The sequence below is a fragment of the Hylobates moloch genome, unplaced genomic scaffold, assembly GCF_009828535.3.
Source record: "Hylobates moloch isolate HMO894 unplaced genomic scaffold, HMol_V3 SCAFFOLD_10, whole genome shotgun sequence".
In the NCBI taxonomy this organism is placed as follows: Eukaryota; Metazoa; Chordata; class Mammalia; order Primates; family Hylobatidae; genus Hylobates; species Hylobates moloch.
The window spans coordinates 57686725-57700457 of NW_026652285.1; the positions used below are offsets into that span (position 1 = coordinate 57686725).

Sequence of the window (13733 nt, forward strand, 5' to 3'; positions counted from 1 at the left end):
TGTGAAATAAAGCAAAGGTATTTCAGTCATATGTTCCCTTATTTTCAAAAGAAGCATGCATATTCCACATTCACAAAGAAACAGTTTATTTTGTAGTGTTATATATTTACAGGGTTTCATTAACATTTCCTAAATGTTCTTCCTAGCACTGTTATGAGATTGGTCAGATTTTCCCCCTTAGTCTTTTCAAACCACGCACGGAAAGCACAGAGAGATCAGACAAAGAGGAGCTTGGCTGACATCTCCTGAACAGAATGTTCTTCTCTGCTGGGTTTTCCATTACGAGCATCGAGTCACCACTCTGTGGTCAGATCACCCTGGGTTTTGACACCAGCTCTACATTCACTAGCTATTTGCTTCAATCATTTGTTTGCTCATCTAATATGCACTTAATTTGAGTACCATGTTTCAGAAATGGTGATGTAGATACACAATACTTATTGACCTTGTGAAGTCTAAAATTGCCTTTAATGTATGTCATCAAATGGATGAAACCTTTATTGCTTATCTGTAAAATGGGATAATAACACCAAACTCCTGGGATGGAGGTGAGGAATAAACAAGCCAGCAGGTGCTCAATAATGATAGTTATTTCCAAATGTTTATCAGGAACCACTTAACAGTGTATGGATAAATGTTGCTCCTATTGCAGGATTCAATGATCCTTTCTACTTCTTGACTACAAGAAAAGGCAGTGGTAGTATAGGAAATAAGGAGTTAAAGGTGTTTTCTGGGCCCTCAAAAGTAAACACACTTTATCATTTTATGTTCTGTAAACCTTCCAAGAACATCTAGGGAACACTGTTCATAGAAAAGCCACTGCACAAAGCCTTGCTGATGAATAATTCAATCTTTTCAACAGTGACTATGCTAAGGACTCAAAAAAAGCCCTGAATTTTAGACAAATTCACTCCCTGAGGGCTCAATGAACTAAAAGCAATATAGCATGCCTGAGGTGACCGTTGGTCCATAATTTTATTCAGAGTGGTGACATTGCCAGGTGACAAGAATGCCAAGTATGTTTAGCAAGCATCAGGAGATGAGGTTGGAAAGGTGGGTAGGGTGGGCCATGGAAGGCCTTGAATAACCACCATGACCACCACTGGAGAGTGGTGAACAGGGAATGACGTGATTTGATTTGTGCTTTAGAAATATCTCTTTTAGATGTGGTATGGGGAAGGGCATGGAAGGCAGAGGTAGGTCAACAACAGTGGAGATAGATAACACACAAGGAGAAAATTGCAGCAACTCAGGTGAGCACTAATGGATCATGTGGGAGCAGAGAGCGGCAGATATTAGAGGAGCAATGAAGTGTAAAACTTGGATTTGGTGGTTGATTCTATGTGGGGATGGGAGAGAGAATACACTCTCTGGTGACTTCCAGGTCTCTCCCTTTAGTGAACAGGTAGATAACAGATTGGATTCTATTAAGTGGAAGATTAAGTAAGGTAGAGTCAGTTTTGAGGGAAAGATGATAAGCTAAGTGTGATGTACATCTGAGATCTTGGGCAGGCTGTTGATGGGTGTGTGCATGGGAGAGAGTAGATGAGGCCTTTGAGATCGGGGTGTCAAAAAAGAAGAAACACAGGCCGAATAATGACCTCGGGGGTCTCAGGGAGGAATAACAAAAAGAGAACACTAGGGAAGAACAAATTTAAGGGGTGGAAAAAGTAGGTGGAGGCAAAAGGGGAACCCATGAGGTCTGTTCCTTCTTCACTGTCCTCAGTCTTGGTAAACGGTACCTAGAAATCTAGGGGTCATCTTTAACTTCGCCTTTTCTCACATTCCATCAAAACCAAGTATTGTGAGTTCTGCCTCCTTAATTATCTTCCAATAAGCAGAATTTTTCTAAACAATTTTTTTTTTTTTTTTTTGAAACAGAGTCTTGCCGTGTTACCCAGGCTGGAGTGCAGTGACGTGATCTCGGCTCACTGCAGTCTTCACCTCCCAGGTCCAAGTGATTCTCCTGCCTCAGCCTCCCAAGTAGCTGGGACTACAGGCGCCTGCCACCATGCCTGGCTAATTTTTTTTTCTTTTGTATTTTTAGTAGAGATGGGGGTTTCACTATGTTGGCCAGGCTGGCCTTGAACTCCTGACCTCGTGATCCCCCGCCCCGGCCTCCCAAAGTGCTGGGATTACAGGCAGCTGGCCATAATAATTTTTAATTAGAAAAGGTTTAAGGGAATTGCTTGGAGGGGTCCCAGTACCCTGATGGTACACATGATAAGTGAATTGGATTTGGTCATTAGCAGGTGTCAACCACATTCTCTTTCAGCTGGTTTAGTGGTTTGGTGTTAGAAATGCTGAGTTACTTGTTCAACTGGCCTTCTAGGCTTGCCAGCTGGACAGATTGAATCTATTTAACCCATCCAGTTGGTGAAATTGTTCTCAACTCAGATATGGAGGTGGTTTGCAAAAGTAAGTCACTTTTCTTTTCATGTGCTGCACAAGTAAAAGACATCTGCTGGCTATTTTTAAAGCCCCAATAGTTTTATGGAATAGTATGCTGAGAAGTTGCATGTATTATACATGTATATGCTAAATGGAATTGTGATTTCAGTTCACAGCTTTGAGCTGGCTACTTGAAGAAATCCCACAGGGAATTGTTTGGGCAGAAAAACAGCCTTTTGCATAGAATCAGCATGGTTCCAGTCTATTGCATTAGGTTTGTTTAAAGGTTGTGTTTTATGAGAATCAGGGCTTTGGAATCAAAGAACCCAAGGTTGTAATATGGGTCAAATATCACCTGCTTCACCCTGGATTATGATTTACCTGAAATTTTCATCAAAACATTGTTCTTTTCCTAGTTTAGTGTTTGTCAATCTTGGCTGTGTATTAGAATCACAGGGAGAGCTTTAAAAATGTAAATGATCTCCTGATGTCTATGCTCCTTCCAAGAACTATTAAATCAGAATTTCTCAGGGGTAGAGCTCAGGCTTAAGTATGTTCAAAGAAGTCCCCAGGTGATTCTAAAGTACAGTCAAGGTTGTGGAATCACTGCCTCTCCCTAGTTAACACACTTTGAATTTCTAGGCCAGTAAAACTTAACTTCCCCACTGGTGATGTCATTTTCAAGTTAGGCTTAAATCAGTAATTATAAGGGAAGCTAAATGTAATTAAATGTACAATATTGAGCTCCTCAAGTGTCTTCCACTGAAATTACATTTAAAAACTATAATATTTTGAAGGCTTCTGACAAAAGAAAATGTATTCCTGAAGCTTCCATAAACACTTGACTTTCTTCTTGATTATGTCCAATTTTCATATGCCACTGGGGACCCTCTAGGTTCACCTGTCATCAATTAGACATCCATATGGATCACACACATTGGAATTCTATCTCCCCTCATCGCAGTACAGACCCCTAGAACACATCCAATTGTCTGGTTCACTAGTATCCTGCGTCGCTCGCATGGCACCCACAGAGGAGAGATTAATACACACTGCTGGAAGAAACAAAGGACCACTGATGATAAAACTTCGGACACCTAGAGCTGGAATGACCCTTAATGCATGAAGAACCTACCTCTCTCATTTAGCAGAGAAGAAAATTGACCTCTGATAGTTAAATGATTCGCCTAGGCCCAATTTGTTAGAGGCAAAATCAGACTGGAACCTGAGTCTTTTTATAGGTGCAGTCTTTTTACACTTTACTGAGTTGCCTAACGATCTATAGGTGGGATTGAGATCAGTGAAGAACAGCCTGTGTTATTTAATGGCAATTTGGAACAACAAAAATAGATAACAAACTATGTTAGCATAAATAGCAAAATTGAAAACAGTATGGTTGTGTTAGCTTTTGTGCTAAGCATTTAACATGTAATAATAAAATGCTGACTTTGTCCTAGATTTTTTGGCATAGTAATGATGCAATTTTGACTATTATTTCTCATACATCAAGGGCAAATATTCATTCTATGAGAATTATTCTGATAGTAAGGAGTGTGAGTTTATTCTTTTTTTTTTTTTTTTTTTTTTTGAGACGGAGTCTCGCTCTGTCGCCCAGGCTGGAGTGCAGTGGCGCAATCTCGGCTCACTGCAAGCTCCGCCTCCCGGGTTCACGCCATTCTCCTGCCTCAGCCTCTCCGAGTAGCTGGGACTACAGGCGCCCGCCACCATGCCCGGCTAATTTTTTTGTATTTTTAGTAGAGACGGGGTTTCACCGTGGTCTCGATCTCCTGACCTCGTGATCCGCCCGCCTCGGCCTCCCAAAGTGCTGGGATTACAAGCGTGAGCCACCGCGCCTGGCCGTGAGTTTATTCTTTTGCCTATCTTCTTGTTAACAGTGACAGCTTATCCAGAGGCAGTCAAGAAACTTTACTGATAGTGTAGAAAGGCATGGTCAGATGAATGGATGGATGGAAAAGGTAATCAGAAAGAAAACTTTGTCTACAAAAGGGAAGTTTGTCCCCATACAGAAAACTCTATCCTGCATCTTGGCTTGGACAAAAGATTTCTTTCAAGATGCACTTTCATAAATAGAATAATAGTTAAAGAACTTAGCTTATTAACTGTTTACATAAAATATTAAATAAAGCTGTTGGTATGCTTTGGCTGAGAATGACCCCCGAGATTTGGAAATATCATTCAGTTACGTACATACAGTGAAGAAAGAAATTGTTTTGGCTATATGCTGACCAGGTTGCTAGGAACTTTTGGAATGAAGATAGGAGAGGGCTCAGTTGAGTCTAGAAACTCTAGGGTAGAGCCACAAATGTATGTGTTTCCAGCTGGGTTCCCTCCAAGTCCAGGCAGTTCTGATTCCATGTCTGTAGGCTGGACCAGCCCTGGAACCTCTGCACTTCAGGAGACAAGAGGCAGAATTCCCAGAAGTGAACCTGAGGCCCTGGCTTCTCCCAAAGCTATTTCCTGACTTTATGTATGACTTCTTCCAGCTTTCATTTGCTTCAAGGATTTTGTCAACCAAATTAGGCCCCGAAGTCACACAGTGAAGCCAACAAGACGTATTTACCATATATCCTTGCAGGAGAAACTCTAAGAGATAATAAAACTATTTACTCTCTGATTAGAAAGTTATGTTCTTTGCTTCATACTGACAAACTTCAGCACGACAGCTCCCCTTTCATTTTGGCCTTTGGGATTTAGTGGATGTCGTCCAAAGCTCTTTAACTTTTCCAGTCATTTGAAGTTGGTTTTACTTAGAAATGTCATATTAAAGTGTATGGCCTTAGAGCTTATTAGTGTTTGGCCTGCTCATGGCTGATCTCAGAAGGCCAAACAGAGGGTTACCTGCCAAAGGCACAGTTAGTTCTGCAAAGGGAAAAACAGAGGAGAACTGATCTTTACCTAGTGCTGACTGTATGCCTGGTGCCAAGCAAGGGGATTTCCTGTCCACGGACTCATTCATATTTCCCTGACTTTGGAACTATGTGCCAAAGACTTTGACAGTGAGAGACGTGAGTGGTATTCATTGGTGGGAATGGATGGGTGGAATGACCGAGAGGATAGTATTAACCATCTAGATGTTTGCAGAGCAGTGCTTACGTCCCTGTCTCGGTCAACATGTTTGAAGGCGCAGGATGCTCAAAACTATAAACAGGGTAAGTAAGACAGAGGCCAGAGGAGGATGGAGCAGGCAGGATGTAACAACAGGGAGTGCTGAAGGCAGAGGCAAGTGGAGGACGCATTTCCTGCCAAAGGGGCAGCTATGCCTCAGCTCCAGCAGACAATGGCAGTGTCTCTTCAGATCTGGATTTGCTGAGGAAGTCAGAAATCTGAATTTCTATGTGAAATCTCCTCTTTTAAAAAACCATTATTGACCCATTAAACCACATACACCTGGACCCCAGATCTGGCAACAGCCAGCTAGCATACAGTCTGCACAGTCGGTTTCTGGAGTTCAAATCTCTACAGACTGAAAATCAGGCAAGTGTGAGGGCTGGAGTGCTCCGGGGAAGGCTGCAGATGGAGGACAGCTGTCACCATCCAGCTGCTCACCTGCATCCTGCCTGGGCCTGCAGTGCTCACACCTGCTTGTCTACTCTGGCCCCTGTGGCCTGCAAGCTTTACCTCTGGGTGCTGCCTCTTTCTGCTGTTGACTGGGGGAAGAGGGGCTACTGGGAATATCGGCACTTCAGTAATTGTTCTGTCCCCACGTCAGTGAGGGCTGAGCTCACTCCGTGGGCTCTGGTTACATTATTCAATGACAGCAAAAAGGAAAATGGTTCAACTTCCTATTGCACTGTCACCTCTTAGTCTTCTCATCCTCTGCTCGGCCCAGCCTTCCATCACTTGTGTAAATAATTGCCTGGATTAAAGGCCCTCTGCTTAAAATACTCAAGTGGCTGGGAGCGGTGGCTCATGCCTGTAATCCCAGCACTTTGGGAGGCCTAGCCAAGAGGATCCCTTGAACTGAATAGTTCAAGACCAGCCTCAGCAACATAGTGAGACCTCGTCCCTACTAAAAATTAAAGGAAAAATGAGCTGTGCATGGTGGCAATTTCCTTTAGTCTCAGCTGCTCAAGAGGCTGAGGCGAGAGGATTGCTTGAACCCAGGAGTTTGCAGTGAGTCATGATGGCACCCAGCCCGGGTGACAGAGCAAGACCCTGTCTTCAAATAAATAAAATATTCAAGTGGTTTCTATTTTCTGATTAGAATCTGACTGATGCAATGGAATTTTCATATCACATGTTAAGAATTATGTATTAATTTAGAAATAGTGTTTTTCCCATTTCCGTTTATTCAATGTCTTCATATTGTTTTGTCCTTAACATAATCATTTGCTTGTCACGTAACTCAGTTTTTCACTATACAGTATATTCATTTCTATTAAAGTTGTTTAGAGAAAGAACTTTTGGAATTGATCTATAGTGTTTCCACAGGTAGTCTTATCCTAAATTAAAAGTACTTTTTTATAATTTAAAATGTATTTCCATTCACCCTGATTTATTTTTGTGATTGCTACAATATTGTCTTACAGTATTTTTTAAGATTACCTTTATTGAAATGTAATTTAATTTATATAAAGGATAAACATTTTAAGTGTATTATTTGGTGAGCTTTGACAAATGCATACACTTCTGTAGCCACCAACACAGTCAACAAATAGAAAACTTTCATTATCTCCAAAGTTCCCTCAATCCCACTTGCGGTCAGTCCCCACATCCTTGGGCCCCGCTGACTACTTGTTTGCTTTCTGCCACTCCAAATTAGCTTTCTTCTTTTCTAGAATATCATATAAAAGGAATCCTATGTATGTTTTCTTAATGTCTGCCTTCTTTCTCTCAGCCCAATAATTTTGAAATCTAGTCATGCTATGTGTGTCAGTACATTATTTTTTTTCTTGCTTAATAGAATCCATAATATGGATTAAGTGAAATGTGCCTATCTATTTACTTTTGGTGGATATTTGAGTTGTTTCCAGTTTGGGGGATTATGAGTGAAGCTGTTATGACAATACAAGTATAAGTCTCCTGGTGAACATATATTTTTATTTTTCTTGAGTACCTAGGAATGGGATTGTTGGGTCATATGGTAGGTATATGTTTAAATTTACAAGAAAGTGTCAAATTGTTTTCTCAAGGTAGTTATACCATTTTAGATTATCACTAACAAAGTGCAAGAGATGGAGTTGTTTCCTGTCCTCTCCAGCAACTAGTATTATCAGTCTGTCTCATTTTGGCCTTTCTAGTATATATGCAGTAGTATCTCATGAGGGTTTAGATTTGCATTTCCCCTGTGACTAAGGATGCTGAACATCTTTGCTTTGTGTGTTGGGTGTTGGCACATGTTTGTTCATTTGTTTGTTTTGGGTAGTGTGTGTCTTTATTTATTTATTTATTTATTTATTTATTTATTTTTGAGATGGAGTCTTCTTCTGTTATCCAGGCTGGAGTGCAGTGGTGTGATCTCAGCTCACGGCAACCTCTGCCTCCCAGGTTCAAGCAATTCTCCTTGCCTCAACCTCCCGAATAGCTGAGATTACAGGCACACGCCATGCTTGGCTAATTTTTGTATTTTTAGTAGAGACAGGGTTTTGCCAAGTTGGCCAGGCCGGTCTCAAACTCCTGACCTCAGGTGATCCTCCCACTTCAGCCTCCCAAAGTGCAAGGATTATAGGTGTGAGCCACCATGCCTGGCCGCGTCTGTCCTTTTTTTTACAAAAATTTTATTTCAGTAGATTTTTTTTGGGAACAGGTGGTTTTTGGTTATGTGGATAAGTTCTTTAGTGGTGATTTCCGAGATTTTGGGGCACCTGTCACCTGAGCAGTGGACACTGTACCCAGTGTGTAGTGTTTTATCCCTCATCTGCTTCCGACCCTTCTCTGTGAGTACCCAAAATCCATTCATTTTTTTTTTTGAGATGGAGTCTCGCTTTGTTGTCCAGGCTGGAGTGCAGTGGCGCGATCTCTGCTCACTGCAACATCTGCCTCCCGGGTTTAAGCGATTATCTTGGCTCAGCCACCTGAGTAGCTAGGATTACAGGTACCTGCCACCACGCCCAGCTAATTTTTGTATTTTTAGTAGAGACAGATTTTCACCATGTTGTCCAGGCTGGTCTTCAACTCCTGACCTCAGGTGATCTGCCCGCCTCGGCCTCCCAAAATGCTGGGATTACAGGTGCGAGCTACCACGCCTGGCCCCCAAAGTCCATTATATTATTCTTATGCCTTTGTAACTGCATAGCTTAGCTCCCACTTACAAGTGAAAACATGCAATATTTGGTTTTCCATTCCTGAGTTACCTCACTTAGAATAATGGTCTCCAACTCCATCCAGGTTGCTGCAAATTGGCACATGTTCTTAGAAAGTGTCTATTTGAGGCTGGGTGAGATGGCTCACGCCTGTAATCCCAGCACTTTGGGAGGCCGAGGCGGGTGGATCACCTGGGGTCGGGAATTCGAGACCAGTCTGACCAACATGGAGAAACCCCATCTTTACTAAAAATACAAAATTAGCCAGGCGTGGTGGCGCATGCCTGTAATCCCAGCTGCTTGGGAGGCTGAGGCAGGAGAATCGCTTGAACCCGGGAGGCAGAGGCTGCGGTGAGCCGAGATCACACCATTGCACTCCAGCCTGAGCAACAAGAGCAAAACTCCATCTCAAAAAAAAAAAAAAAAAGTGCCTGTTTTAATCTTTTGCTGATTAAATACATTGGGCTTTGTATTGTATTATTAATGAATTACAAAATATATATTCATGTATATGTATATATACTCAATATAGATATATTGAATATTCTCTTTGCTTCTTTGACTTGCCTTTTTATTTTCCTAAAGCTACATTTCATAAAGCATATGTTTTAAATTTTGATAAACTATAATATATCAATATTTTATGGTTTGTGCATTTTCTTAAGACATCTTTGCCTACTCCAAATCTGAAGATTTTCCCCTATGTTTTCTTCTAGGACTTTCATAGTTTTAGTTTTTAGTTTAGATCTAGGTCCCACATCAAATTCATTTTTGTTTTATGTATTCAAGTAAGAGTTGAGATATTTTTCCCCAAATGGATATCCAGTTGTTTCAGCCTCCAGCATTGCTTTTTAAAGTGACCTTTAAGAGGCTTGTTTATGACAACCTTCAACCCTTTCCATTGTGAAGTCATGTAATTACTAAATCTACATTAAGCATTTACCCCATATGAATGAGGAAATACGTGGCACTTATTAGGTCCTGTTTCCTATAGATCTTTCCTGAGCACACGGAAGATCAAGACCACACTCACTGACTTCTCATAGTCAAGCAATTTTGGCCAATTAAATGTCAGTTGGAAACACCTGTGTCAGCTTCTCTGTGGCAGTGAGAAGTCCCTGTGTGACATCCCAACTCTCCCCCCTCCTGCGTTGGCAACCAAGAAAGCCTTGTGTTGGAGGTGGGGCCACAAGTTTAAACGTAAGTCACCGCCTGGAGGGCACCTTCCTGGAGACTGCCCAGGCCCACAGTGGCACGTGTATGAGTGACAGGTAAATTTTTATGTGTTAAGCCTCTGAGATTTCAGGGTTAATTTTTTACTGCATCATGGTCTATTCTATATACTGGCTAATATACTTCTTAAGGTAACCTCTCTAAGCAACTAAACTACCATTGGATATGATTTTTCAGGCGAATGTGGCCTTGCCAACAGTAAGGTAAGTGAAGTATTACTTCCATACTATGAGATAATTTGCTTTTTTTTTTTATTTTTTGAGACAGGGTCTCACTTTATCACCCAGGCTGGAGTGGAGTGGCATGATCACGGCTCACTGCAGCCTCCCATGCTCAGGTGATCCTCCCATCTTTGCCTGAGTAGCTAGGACTACAGGGTGCCTGCCACCACACCTGGCTAATTTTTGTATTATTTCTAATTTCTAAGAAATAGAATAAAAGGACTTTGATAAAATCTTTCTTGTTTGAAGGATGATTTAGGGGGAAAGGCCTCACCTCATACTTGGGCATATATCATTTGATTTTACAATAATAGGATTGTAAATCTCAAAGTTTTGAGATACAGTGCTGCAGCTAGAGGATGAAAATATGTTGGTGTAGTGCCCAAATCTACAGTATAACATATGACCCATATAAGCTGCCCGTCAACACTTCCTTTCTTTTCATAAACTATATTTCCTGCAATAGAAACATTCATAGGAGACCTAGGCTTCAAATATTTCCTGGATGTCCAAAGGCACATCTGGAAGAAATCCTATAGGAGGTTCCTATAGGTCCTAAAAGATACAGCCTGAGTTCTAGATCTGATACATTGTAAAAGTCAGGTACAAAGTCTATTTCAATGCTCTGCCATCATCTTCCCAAGAAAAAACAACAGAGTTCAGGAGAACCTTTTTGTTTTCTTCTTTGTTTTCTGAAAACAACAGCAATGCTGGTGTATTATGATTTGGTTCAAGAGAAGCAGCATGAATGGACAGAATCCTGGATGGGAAGTTAGGAGTCACGGGTTCTGGGTCTGGCTGTGTGGTCCAGGGCAAATTGCCTTACTCCTCTTTGGAACTTGGTTTCATCATTCGGAAATAAAAGACTGAGTCTGTATTAGATTCCTAGTTGGAGATTAGAAGGGGTTATCATACTATTTATAATATTTCAAAAAGTCTACCAGAAATAGTACCTATTTTCTGATGAGGGTGCACAGGGTTAGCAAAACATCACATTTCTTAACATTTTGTATGTTTTTGAACTCGACAGAGTAGCATTAGTTATCTCCTGTTGAATTAAAACAGGAGATAAAAATTTTTAAACAGGGTTTAAAAATTATATATATCTTGGCCAGGCGCCTGTAATCCCAGCACTTTGGGAAGCCAAGGCGAGTGGATCACCTGAGGTCACGAGTTCCAGACCAGCTTGACCAATATGGAGAACTCTCAACTCTACTAAAAGTACAAAAAACTAGCCAAGTGTGGTAGCGTGCACCTGTGGTTCCAGCTACTTGGGAGGCTGAGACAGGAGAATTGCTTGAACCCAGGAGGCGGAGGTTACGATGAGCCAAGATCAAGCCACTGAACTCCAGCCTGAGAGACAGAGCAAGACTCTTTCTCTCAAAAAAAAAAAAAAAAAAAATATATATATATATATATATATACATACATACACATACAAGTCTTTAATACCAATAGTGGCTAGCATTTGTTGAATGCTTACAATGTGCTCAGTGCTGGTGTAAATATTAGACCCAAGGGAAATATATTCTCCAAAGCAGACAGTACATTGGCTGCATTCACTATTCTTTGGTTGATAATTTCTAGCTTTATGGTATTGTGGTCAGCTGTTAGACTTGGTTTTTAAATGCCCCCACATAATGTAAGTGAAGTAGAGCATATATGGACATCATAGTTCCTTCTTGTAAGAAGTCATTATGAAGATGATAATGGAAATATTAAACCCGTGAACTTTATATGTCAATCATCTCTGAAACATGGAAGAAATTGACAAATTAAGTCAATTTTTTTTCAGTATCTGAAGTGAATCTGCTCACTACGAAAATGAGGGCTCTTCCTGATTGTTTAATAAAGCAGAAATAGACCCAAATACACTTATTCCAGAAGCATCGATTAGGTCTGCCCTTAGTGTGAAGCAAAGTATTTGGTGGACAAGAGAGTCAAGGTCAATGTGGGATAACAGTAGTTAATTTCTAGGAATTTGTAACTGATTAGATAGTGTTCTGGTTGTTTATTGCTGTGCAATGAACCACTCTAAGACTCAGTAGCTTAAACAGCGACCATTTTGCTCTCCTCCACGAGCCTGTGGGTCAGGAATTAGGGAAGGATACAGCTGGGTGATTCTTCACCTCTCTGTGCCATCAAATGAAGCTAATTGATGATATTCAGCTGGTGAAAGGCTGCTCTGCAGGCTCCAAGCAAGTTTCCCTCACAACTCAGGCACCCTGGCAGTCATGCTAGAAGGCAGGGTTCAGCTGGGGCTGTCTATCAGAATGCCTGCACATGGTCTCCCCTGCAAGGCAGCGGTACCAGGGTAGTCAGATATTTTGCACTATGGTGCAGGGCTCCAGGAGTGTATTTTGAGTCATCTGGATGGAGGTTGTGAAGTTTCTATAATCTAGACTCAGAACATCACTTCCACCACATCCTGTTGGTCAAGCAAGTCATTAAAGTCAGCTTAGCTTCAAGGGGAGGAGAATTGGACTCCACCTCTTAATGGCAAGAATGGTGAAGAATATGTGCCCATCTTTAATTTACGATAGTGTTCATACCAAAAATACTGCAAAGAATTAGTAAGAGTGCAGTTGCATGACTCCCGGCAAATACATGTAAGGGCTGGGGATCATAATTTGCTGAGAGAAAGTGGAGTCAAGAAGTGAGGCAAGTAAGTTGTTATCAAAAGTGCTTTGGAGAGGTCGTTGTTCCTTGGCCTGTGTGTTAGAATGCGTGTGCGACTCTCTAGGCTTCCTCATACTGTCTGTAGTCTTTGCCGGGTTTGTAATTTATGAGGAGGCAACTCTAAAATGGATGGCACTGAAATAATCACGTAGCCTTAAAAGTTTCCAACCTCAGTGCCTTGTCTTCCAAGGAAGCACTTTGAAAGTTTACTAAATGAAACCAACTGTCATTTTTATTTGTCAGCATTCAGTGTTATTTAGCTAGGGCAGGTGGCCAGTGGCTTTAGAGGCTTCTGGCACTAGCATTAGCCAGAAGTCACATGTACTCGTGGAGAATATCATTGAACAGACCTACCTGGAGGACAGTGTCCATTAACTGCAATAGGTTACAAGGGAACAACCATTCATTCAAATAGGGCCATCCCCCACCATCACCAGGGGAGCCGCGGTGTCTGTTGAGAAGGCCTTTAGCAAGGTACTTCCCAGAAGGTGGAGGCATATACAGGTTAACTGTCATATGCTTCCTAGCATCACCTCTCCCATCCTCACTCCCTCTGCTGCTACCACACTCAGCCTCTAACAAAATCACATCATTTCTTTCCAAGTCCAGGCTTTTTCCTCTGTACTCTTTAGGTCAGCTGAGACAGGCCAACATCTTCTAAACAAAATTTGTCAAAGAACGTAAAGCGAGAAGACGTGCTCTTGGAAAATACAAATTATGCAATAGAACTCAAGTTCCAAGGTGCAGTTTTCTGACCCCAAGGCAACTATGGTCTACCCCCAAAAGGCTGGATTGAGGCTCTAGCATCTCGTTTCTCCTCTAACCTGTCTTTCTGATTTCCAGGAGATGTGTTTATGTGCCACCTTATTTGGTTTTCTGCACAAATGCAAAAGACACTCTTTAATGCTAAAATATTTTCCTCCCTGGTTTGACTTGAACTCCCTTG

General features: G+C 41.5%; 1 protein-coding gene across 1 annotated transcript in view; it reads left to right on the top strand.

Moving 5' to 3' along the window:
• Positions 1-2780: 2780 nt before the first annotated feature.
• Positions 2781-13733, top strand: part of NTRK2 (neurotrophic receptor tyrosine kinase 2) — a 545280-nt gene continuing 534327 nt past the window's right edge. The window contains exon 1 of the mRNA XM_058445160.1: positions 2781-2786. The gene's annotated coding sequence lies outside the window, so the exon portion shown is untranslated. The remainder of the gene's footprint in view (positions 2787-13733) is intronic.